Consider the following 11,910-nt stretch of genomic DNA (forward strand, 5'->3'; position numbering starts at 1 on the left):
CACCTCCACATTAAAGACCCTGCACCTACCACCCTGGCCGCATTAATGGGGAAGTGACACCTGAACAGTGGAAGGGAAACTTCTAGTCACTATTCAAAGGCACTGAGAAAAGAAATATCTAGACTAAGGGGGAGTTGGGGCAACACGTGTACAGAGTATCAAAGAGAGGAGTATTTAAGGAGCAACCTAGAACAGGAATAGGGGCCCCCTTTTTTGTAATCTAAAAAGAAAGAAAAAAGAAGAAAGAGAAGGAGATAATATAAGAATAGCTCTTGGCTTACGTCCGAGGGGGTTGTTTACAATATTCCTTATTGTTTTCAAGTGTTAGCAATCTTTGACTTGTCATTTAATCCTTAGACACTTTTAACCTGGGTTTCAAGCCCACACTCTACAAATTCATATTGTTTAAGGCTCATTGGGCCTGAGCCCGTAACTATTTTTGGGGCCAAGTGCAATTGTGCACTTACACATATCACGTTAACTTTGACTTTTCAAAAGCTGAGAATAATGAAGAAAAAATAGCGAATTTATTCCTCCACTGAAGTACAATCATTTGAAAACTCCTATTCATTTTTTTGGCAAACTGATTGTATGTTTTTTATATAATATTATCTTGTGTAGCTAGCCACCCACTCACAAGCTTTAGTATTACTATTGAAATGATACTGTACTTAAAGAAAGGAAATAATTGTCATACATGAGTTGTTGCGCATGGTTTTTCTTGTTTTTATGAGTGTCCATACTTGGTGTGTAATACTAATACTTATATTGTGTGTGATAATATTTTCCCTATTTTGAAGGATATTTCTATTTCTAGATTATGTCATCTCTGGCTATAAATTCGTTTTCATCGTAAGTCATAACACACACTACAACCTGTAAGCTTGCCCAAGTTTCTTAGTCTCATATTAAAACCATTTTCTTGGCATGGCACTGGCACTGGCACTGGCACCACCTGCCTCTCTAGCGTTCAAAGTACAAAGGTGCAAACCAGAACTGGTTGCTCCAGCAAAGCCCACACCCTATGAATTCAAACAACTTTCCGATATTGATGACCAAGAGGGTCTTCGATTTCAAATCCCAATCATACATTTCTATAAACATGATCCCTCAATATTGCAAGAGACCAGAGACCCAGTGAAAGTCGTCAAAGAAGCACTTGCACAAACACTAGTGTTTTACTACCCATTTGCTGGTAGGCTTAGGGAAGGACCTGGCCGAAAGCTTGTAGTAGAATGTATCGGTAAGGGTGTCATATTTATTGAGGCCAACGCTGATATTACGCTTGAACAGTTTGGTGACGTACTTCATCCTCCATTCCCATGCTTAGAGGAGCTCCTTTTTGATGTTCCTGGCTCTGGGGGCATCCTTAATTGCCCATTATTGCTTATTCAGGTTCATATACTGCGCCTCTAAAACTCACTAATATAAAACTCATTAATATATATATATATATATGTGTGTGTGTGTGTGAGTGTGTGCACGCACGCGCGCGCATGCACGCGCATCTAAATTGATGTATCATTGGATGATTAAAGTAAGAAAATAAATACTACAACCTGTTAACTTTGCGTTTTCTAGGTCGTGATAAACTTTCGAAAACTTTTATGATGAGAAACTTCACTTATACGTAAATATGAATTATGGGATAGAAAATTATTGATACCATCTTCTTTTGTAAATGGAAAATATGAAGGTCAACGTTATTTTAATGTAATTGGTGACATATCTAAATGTTATGTAGTAAATTTATAAGTAATGCTACTTTTACCATATTTTTATAATAATTTTGTAACAACTCTTAGATAATAAAAAGTAATGCTACTTTTACAATATTTTTATAATATTTTACAGCAAATCTTAGATAAGTTATTATTGTTAAGTAAAAAAATGACATTAGTGGTTCGCCAAATTAAAACCAATAACGATTTGTCACTTAAGTTTTTTGTGAAATTATTATAGAAATGTTATGAAAATATTGTGATATAGCATTACTCAAAAAAAAATATATATATATATTTATATATATATATAGCATCACTCTTTATTATCAAATAAACTAATAATCATTTTGCTTGGTGGAGATTGGCAGGTGACGCGTCTCAAGTGTGGTGGTTTCATTTTTACCGTTCGCCTAAACCACACCATGAGTGACGCCGTTGGATTGGTGCAATTCATGATGGCCATGTGCGAGATGGCATGTGGTGCATGTACCCCCTCCATCTTACCCGTGTGGCAGAGACATCTTCTTCAAGCAAGAGATCCAACTCTGGTGACATGCACGCACCTCGAGTACGATGACATGGCCTCCACCGTTGTTGTCCCAATCTCACTCAAGGATGACATGGCCCATCGTACCATTTTCTTCGGTTCCACAAAGGTCACCGCCCTCCGGAGATTCATGCCACACCACCTAAAACAATGCTCCACCTTCGAGTTGCTCACTGTATGCCTTTGGTGTTGTCATACCAAAGCTCTCTAAACCCCCAAGAAGAGGTTCGTGTATTGTGCATTGTCAATGCACGTGAAAAATTCAACCCTCCTTTACCCATCGGTTATTACGGTAACGTTTTTGCGTTCTCTGTGGCACTCACAACAGTAGGGAAACTTTGTAAGAATCCATTGGGTTACGCTGTGGAATTGCTAAAGAAGACAAAGAATAACGTGACAGAGGAGTACTTGCGGACGGTGATTGATCTTATGATGATTAAGGGTCGGCCCCACTTCTATGGGGTGGGGTCATATGTTGTGTCGAATGTGACACATGTCAGATTTGGCGAGGTGGACTTTGGGTGGGGTAAACCTTTTTATGGTGGGCCTGCCAAAGGTGAGGTGGGGGTCATACCCGGAGTGTGTGGCTTCTATATTCCTATTAAGAATAGTAAAGGAGAGAATGGGATAGTAGTGCCAATTTCCCTGCCAGTCCAAGCCATGGAAAGATTTGAAAACCAGTTGGATATATTGCTTCCTAAAGGACCAACTAGTCACTTATAAGAATTCCATTCTACTCAAGCTTTTGAACCAAATTTACTGAGAATAAATTGAAGGAAAAATTCTGGTTTTGTATCTCATACAAACCCACAGCGGAAGCAACAAATAAAGATCTATTTCATTCATAATTGATAACGTGCACAAAGTAAATTTCAGAATTTAAGAACAAGATAGCGTACCTTGGTGTGGAGAAATTCAAAACAAAGATTAGAAGCACTTGGGAACACTTTTAATCTTCACTCCAATTCCACTTTACGCCCAAGACGTGTGGTCTCTCAATCAGTTTTTCAAAGGGAGAATGAAAGTGTGTCTCACACTCTCTCACACACCGTTTCTTATTTTTTACTTTTTCTCTTCTAATAAAAATTCTGTATGTTTCTCCCTTTATAACTAACTAATTATCTAATTGGGTTGGCCTATTGGGCCTTTCCAATTGGGCTTTAGTGTGTGGCTTGAAGTGGGACCAAAAGGGACCAATAAGACACTAGCTCCAATGGGCCTTGAGCTTTTTCGTCAACTCTTGACAAGTCCAAAGTTACCATTAATTATATTTAATACCACTATATAAATATAATTGCACTCTAGGCCTTATTAATAAATTATATCTCAAGACTTTATTATACACGTAATCCCTTCATAAAATATTCGTAGTAACACAAAGTCATAAATATAGACTGTCACTTTGTAAATTACTACATCTTATCCTTGAGTACCCGGTTTAATTCTTTAAAGTTATTCATTATATATTTATGAAATCCAATTTCATAAATATATACTTTAGTAATTTCTTACTAAAGTGGTTAGGCCTAACTCTCTGAATAACTGAAACCATTAAACTTATCTCAATGGAATATTTTATATCTCCATCAAGAGACTATGAATTCCATCTTGAGAATATATGTTCCATCAACACTAAATGTGGCTGCCCAAGATACTGAGATTTTGACCATCACTTCAGATCTCACTCCTGATATATCAAAGCAACCTACACTTCATGATCAGGTCCATTATTCTCTCAGGATTAAGAGTTCATGCAAATAGAAGTCGTGAGATTTATTATTCATTTGACAGTCGTTAGGAGAATAATAAATCTCACAGCGGTCCTGTTCAATATGTTTTAACTCTTAAAACATATCAACATATCAACTAGAAGCTTCTACTTCCATGATCAAGACAAATCATCTTAGTTGACACGTTATAGTCTTCACAGATGAAATGCCCAATTTCATCACCTACTATGAACTATAAATTCTGAGTTTACAAAGAACTTGTGATTTACATCTTCTGTGACTTTTCACATAAATCACATACAATGCATCTCATGGACTATATGATAATGTCCCATATTCATGTTACCATTATTTTAGATAATAATAAAATAACTTTATCAATCACAATATTAAGTCATACATCATGTCATACATAGCATCATACAATAGGATTTAAGGGCACAAATCCTAACATAAATATCTTAATTTGTACATGTGCCTTAAGTTTGAATTTTATATCCATTAGTTTTTTTAAAGGAATCGAGTAACTTTCATCCTAAAATGGGTAGATTCCTTTAACTTATCATGAGATTTGAATTAATGTCAACTAGGCCTAAGACATTTAAAAAATGAATAATTTGGTCCCTAAACCTAACTTACTCCCTATACATTAATTAAGTTCGTTAGTTATTTTTCTCTTCTTTTAGTGACCAAATTGGATTAAGGGTTCAAATTGATAAATTTTGAAATGTTTTGGATTTGTTTGGCATTAGCCCAAACCTAGAGATAGGTAATGGAATTTATCCTAATATTAAAATTTTTATTAGTTTTTATTGTTTATTTATAAAGGTTAGACTCTTTTAAAGTCTCTATAACTTGTGTGCAAAGACACCTTATAGCGAAAGCCGTTTACCAATAACTATTGTGATGAGCTAGAGTATGAGATAGCCATTGTGATGACTTAATGAGGATAAGCAATATGCGTGTTGGGAGCTGAGTTCAAGAAGCTAAATGCAATGACTGAAATGAAAATATAGGCAATATGCATGCATTTGATGTTTTGTATTACTGCATATATATATTGTTAACGTGTATTAAGGTATGTGGGTTTTAGGCCCACCTTGTTTACTTGTATAATACGTTTACTCGTACTGCACACTTGCACTCATCTATATTCTATTACTTGTGAAATACAATACACTTATTCAGTATTTCTAACATGGTTTTAGAGCCACCACTATAATTTTCTTGTGTCTTGCAGTCTTGTCTTTGTTGGTATTTTCCGCTGCCTCAACTTCTGCAGTCAGTAAGCCTTTTAGTGCCCTTTCTTGACTACTCCGCTGCTATCAAAGGTCCTCAGGGTTGAATCTTCGCCGCTAGAAGCTCTTTTTCCTCCGCCAAGACCACTGCCATTGTCGAATCTATCACCTTTGACCTCAGATTATGACACAAGATATAGCATCATGTAGACCGTTAACTGTTCTACTCAACTCCGTCGAAACTTCCATATCTGAGCCTCCACACGCTCTCACGCGCCGTTCAAAGTTTCGGTGAGATGAACCACGCATCTCACGCAGCTCCACACGCCGTCACTCTTCTTCAAGCGCTGCCACGCGCCATATCTGCATCTGCTGACGTCAGCGATTACGTCATCTATGCCACGTCAGCCCTAGATGACATCATCACTGCCACGTCATTAGCTGATGTCATCCTGAAGTCAGCCGCTTACGTCATCCACAGGTCAACTGCTTACATCATCTTTGACCTACCGCCGTTGACCTTGACCAGCGTTGACTTTACCTGTTGATTTTGACTTGTATTGACTATTGATTTTTGCTAAAGTTGACTTTTTGCAGTCTAGGTGCTCCTTACCCAGTTTTTCGCGTAAATTTCATTTTTGCAGTCCATTTTTGTATATTTTGCTTCTAAATAAAGAATAAGGACAAGTCTTCTTCTTGTTGGAATAATCGCCGTCGACAATCCAGTAAACGTTTTTGCAATTTTTGCAAACGTTTTGGCCACAATATTGAGATTTGCTATCATCGCAACAAATCAGCTGTTTCAATTTCTGCTGTTATTGTTGCTAACACTAAGAGTGTCCAACCAATGGCTCCCGTCTCTGCACAGTCTAAGTCTTTAGGACACAATTTCATCATGTCCATAAATGACCTTAAAAACATCATCGATAATGTCATTTTTATGGTTGGTAATGCATCTTATTCCTCTTCTCTCTCAACTTTATTTGGTATGTCTCCTTCCTCTTGGCTTATGGATTTTGCTTGTTGCAATCACATGACAACTCACTTGTCCTTATTTTCTAGACTTAAACCTGCACCACACACTCTTAATATTCACACAACAAATGGTTCCACAATGTCTGGTCATAATATAGGTTCCATTTTGACCTCCAACCTCTCATTTCCTGGGGTCTTTAATGTTCCTGACCTTTCTTACAATTTATTTTCTATGAGACAATTAGCTGAGTTGGGTTATTGCATTATCTTTGATTATTCTGGGTGTATTGTGCAGGATTCGAGGACGGGATAGGAGCTTGGGACAGGTCCCAGACTTGGGCGTATGTTTCCCGTGGACAACCTACGTCTTCCACTTATTGCTCATATTTCTGTTGCTGCAGCTGCTGCAGTTTCTTCTATTCCTCCCTTTGCACTTTGGCATGCCCGACTTCGTCACGCATCTTCCTCTCGGGTACAACACTTGGCTTCTAGAGGTTTGTTAGGTTCAATGTCCACATAAAATTTTGATTGTGTTTCATGTCAGTTAGGAAAACAACCAGTTTTGCCTTTCAATACTAGTGAATCAATGTCCACTAGTATCTTTGACCTAATTCATTTGGATGTCTGGGGGCCTTCCTTTGTCTCTAGTATTGGTGGATCTCCATATTTTGTTGTCTTTGTTGATGATTATTCCCCCTATAGCTGGATTTCTCATATGAAACATCGTTCTAAATTATTGCAAGTATATTCTAATTTTGCAAAAATGGTTGAAACTCAATTTTTCAAACGTATCAAAATTTATTGATCTGATAATGCTCTTGAGTACACTCAATATGCTTTCCAAGTTGTTTTACATTCCTATGACACTTTTCATCAACTAACTTGTCCAAGTACCTCTTAGCAAAATAGTAGAGCCAAACGAAAATTTCGTCATATTCTTAACACTGTTCGTGCTCTCTTTCTCTCTGCCAAAGTTCCTGGTCCTTTTTGGGGTAAATCTGCTCTTCATACTATTCATGCTATTAATTGCATTCCAAGTCTTGTTATCCAAAATCAAACTCCATATGAGCGCCTTTTTGGGTCACCTCCAAACTATCACCACCTTCGCTCCTTTGGTTCTGCTTGTTTCGTTCTTCTTCAGCCACATGAGCATAACAAACTTGAGCCTCAGTCAAGGCTTTGTTGTTTTCTTGGCTATAACAAAACTCAAAAAGGGTATCAGTGTTATGATCCTATCTCTCATCGTCTTCGTATCTTCTGCAATGTTGTCTTTTGGGAACATTGCTCCTTTGTCGAGCTCTCTCACATCCGTGCCTCCCTATCATCCTCCTCTGTCTTAGATATTTTTCCATATGAGGCACATATTCCTTTTGTAGCTGCTCCTGATCCTCCTGTAGTTGCTCCTTATTCTCCTATAAACTCCTCTGTCCAACCACTGGATATCTTTGATCCATTTCCTAGTTCACCCTTTAATGAACAGGTGGAAGATGAACAGGTCGAAGACGAGTTACCCAACCCTGAGCTTGGATCCATTCCTGCACATTTACTTGGATCCATTCCACCTCGTCACTCAACTCGGGTAAGATCCATTCCTGCACATTTACTTAACTATCATTGTTACACTACTCTTGCTACACTGTACGAGCCTTACACCTATAGTGAGGCTTTCACTGACCCTTTATGGCAGATTGCAAATAAAAGAGGAACTTGATGCATTATCTAAAAACCATACTTGAGATTTGGTGACTCGCCCCCTGGGACATCTGTGGTTGGTTGTAAGTGGATCTACAAGATTAAGACTCGCTCTGATGGGTTCATTGAGCGCTACAAAGCTCGTCTTGTTGCAAAAATTTTTACACAGGATTATGGGATTGATTATGAAAAGACCTTTGCTCCGGTTGCTCATATCTTATCTGTTCGTGCCCTCTTAGCTGTTGCTGCTACCAGTAAATGGGACATTTTTATATGGATGTCAAAATGCATTCCTTAATAGGGATTTAAGTGAAGAAGTTTATATGCAACCTCCTACTGGTCTCTCTATTGAATTAAACAAGGTTTGTCACCTTCGACGTGCACTTTATGGCTTTAAACAAGCTCCACAAGCTTAGTTTGCCAAATTCAGCTCTACCATCTCTCGCTAAGGTTACATGGCCAGTCATTATGATTCTACTTTATTTCTTTGTCGCACTGACAAAGACACTATTTTACTTCTCCTGTATGTGGATGATATGATCATAACTGGTGATGACTTCAGTGGCATTCAAGAACTCGAGGATTTTCTCAGTTAGCAGTTTGAGATGAAAGATCTTGGACATCTCAGCTACTTCTTGGGTTTTGAAATCACTCATTCTACAGATGGACTTTATATTTCTCAAACCAAGTATGTCTTTGAACTCTTGTCTCGAGTTGGACTCACTGATAGCAAGACTGTTGACATTCTAGTTGAGTTTAATGTGCATCTGACTCCCTCAGGGGGGAAAGCATTGTCTAATTCCTCTCTTTATAGACACTTGGTTGGCAGCTTAGTTTATCTCACTGTCACTCGTCCAGACATTTCCTATGTTGTTCACCAGGTAAGCTAGTATCTGTTTGTTCCACGATCGACTCACTATATTGCTATTTTGCGCATTCTTCGATACCTAAAAGACACTCTCTTCTATGGTCTTTTCTACTCTGCTCAGTCCCCTCTTGTTCTCCATACATTTTTTATGCTGATTGGGCAGGAAATCCCACTAATCGCAGGTCCACCACTGGTTATTACTTTCTCCTTGGTTCTTCTCTGATTTCTTAGCGAAGTAAGAAACAAACTCATGTGACCCGCTCTAGTACTAAAGCAGAATATCGTGCCCTTCTTGATACCACATCTGAGCTCCTTTGGCTATGATGGCTTCTAAAAGACTTAGGTGTATCCACATCTTCTGCTACTCCTCTTTATTGCGACAACCAAAGTGCCATTAATATTGCTCACAATAATGTCTTCCATAAACGGACTAAACACATCGAGATGGATTGTCATTTATCCGTTATCATCTTGTTCATGGTGCTCTCAAGCTAATCTCAGTCTCTTCTAAAGATTAACTTGTAGATATCTTCACCAAGTCACATCTTAAGGGATGCCTTCGTACTTTGGTTAACAACCTCAAGTTGGTCTCACATCCACCTTGAGTTTGAGGGGGGCTGTAAGCGTGTATTAGGGTATGTGGGCTTTAGGCTCACCTTGTTTACTTGTATAGAACACTTACTTGTACTACACACTCTACCTCCTATATAAAGGCACTTATATATATATATATATTCTATTACTGGTGAAATACAATACACTTATTCAGTATTCCTAGCATATATTACTGTATGCATATGTGTAGACTTTATTTGAACATGTTTTTCAACTAGGAAGTTAATGTTGAATATGTTTCATACTTTCATGTTGATGAATGTACGTAGAACGAAGTTAACATGCTTGGGAGTTAGGATCACAAGAGAACATAAACTATATTAAAAAAAAAAATTTTGAAATTTTCATCGAGTGTAGATTGCTTCGTGAGTAATTACTGGAATGATTGTCATGTGATAAGGATATTCTGCACCTCTAGATCACAAGGGATACCATAAAATTTGGGGAGTACTGTGCAATATCAAAGCTAGAAAATTTTATTCTTGCCTTTAAACCTATGCTTACTGGCAGAATTTAGTGAGGGCAAAAAAAAAAAAAATGATTGCCTTCATTTAATGATCTGTATGGTCAAAAAGTGCAGAAATTAAGAGGGCTTGTGACAAGAACAATGAGGGTGCTTTAATACAGCAGAACTCTATTTCAGAAACATATACATAAAGCAGAACTCAAATGGTAATTACAACTTATCGGTTTTAGTTTATCCCTATTAGACTTTAATTCTACAAACTTTTTATTTGCTTCATTTTGACTTTTTAAGATTTGGATTAAATAATTAAATTCGTTAAAAGGTTTTTGAAGTTTGGATGAACCTAACTGTAAGGACTGGCAATGAACCTCAACCCACCAAAAGCAGTAGATGATAGCCCAACGAGCCCAAAACAATATATTTGTTAAAGAATGGGTTTGACAAGTAAACGTTTCAGCAGATTAAGTATGGACCATGGCAAATAGGATTCATGTCAATAAGATTAAAAATACAAATTGAGAGAAATAATACTCCTTAGTCAAGTCCGAGGATTAGATGTTCTTGTATTAACTCAGGCTTATATGAATACAACGTGTTTCTCTTTCTATTCTTCCTCCTCAGATTAAATGCCCCATTTTTTACAGGGGCGTTTCACTTATATAGTTCTTCAATCCTCCATCCCAGCCTTCCACTTGTTGATCTTGTAGGTAATCCCTTAGATGCTTGTCACATCAAAACCTCCTGGAAGTTTTTTGTCAATAGCTGTAAACTGATATAGCATTGTTTAGGTGTCATTTCCCAATAAATGCGGCTAGTTGGTTTGGTGTAGAGCATTTAATGTGGTGGTGGGAGCCTTCTACCCAGATATTTCTTCCCTTGTTGTTGGCTTAGTTCTGTTACCTTCCTAGATGCTTATCCTTAGAAGAACGGTTACCTTTCGTAAAGCATACCTGGGATGGCTGGGTTCCCACCTTCCGCAATGCTTACCCAAGGAGGCTCAACTCCTCGAGAACTATCGCCAATCCGTTATTATCTTTCCTTGTCCTCGGCCTATTAACCCCAAAACTTAACAAACCTTTTGACTATCCTCAGGCTTCTATATATCCTCGGGCACGACCCTTGACCCAACACAATTACTCGGTCTGTTTATCCTCACACAAACAATTTCATTTGATCTAAACTTTAGAAAGTCTAATGTTTTTTGTTAGCAATATGAGTCCTAGTAAAACAGGGCAAATTAGCCATCAAACTTTCATTGGTGATTTTTTTAGCCAAAAGCCCTATTTTTGAAAATTTTGGGTATAGTAAGTGGCTCTATTTTGCAACTCGACTTTGCTAAAATTTAGTTCCCCTTGCATCTTGGTATTTTTTATATTATAAATTGAGCTCTATTGAGGTGGCAATGGTTGATGTGGCTATCTTAAATAAATAAAAAATTGCCAAGTGGAACCTGACTTTATCAAAGTTGACTTGTATGTTATTTTTTCAAAAAGAGAAAAATAATTTTATTAAAATCAAGTTATTGAGTTCCATTGGTGCTTTTCTTTTTCCAAAAAAAAAAAAGCCTACTCAGTCCTTTTTGTGTTTGCACTTTTTTCTTGTATTATTTTCAATTTCATAATTGATAACAACATTACAATACAACATTACATATTTTATTTTCATTCTAATAATAAATGTTTTTTAACCAATTATTTGTTTCATTTTTTGGAGTGCAATTGTACACTTCCTACAAAAATTCATTAGGTAAATTCAAGTTTAATACCTAAAAAATGAAACATAGCATTTTGGTCTAATTTGGTCCATTTCGGTCCAATTCGATCATTTTAGTCTATTTTCTGTATTAGATCCCTGTCAGTCCAATTAGGTCAACTTTGGTCTATTTGGTCAAATTAGGTCCTTTTTGTACATTTGGTCCATTTCGTCTATTTGGTCCTAATTCGGTCCCTTTTGGTGGAAATAGACACATTTAGGTTGAGAGTATATATTGATTTCAATCTCTTTCGAATAGTAGCAAAGGCTCTAATTTTTTGTTTTTTATTTTAGTATTTTATA

The 11,910-nt window shown here is 37.1% G+C and overlaps 1 pseudogene; it reads left to right on the top strand.

Moving 5' to 3' along the window:
- The first annotated feature begins 927 nt into the window (after positions 1-927).
- Positions 928-2,994, top strand: LOC142620309 (benzyl alcohol O-benzoyltransferase-like; annotated as a pseudogene).
- Positions 2,995-11,910: the final 8,916 nt, after the last annotated feature.

This window comes from Castanea sativa, chromosome 12 (assembly GCF_040712315.1).
Source record: "Castanea sativa cultivar Marrone di Chiusa Pesio chromosome 12, ASM4071231v1".
NCBI classification, from domain to species: Eukaryota; Viridiplantae; Streptophyta; class Magnoliopsida; order Fagales; family Fagaceae; genus Castanea; species Castanea sativa.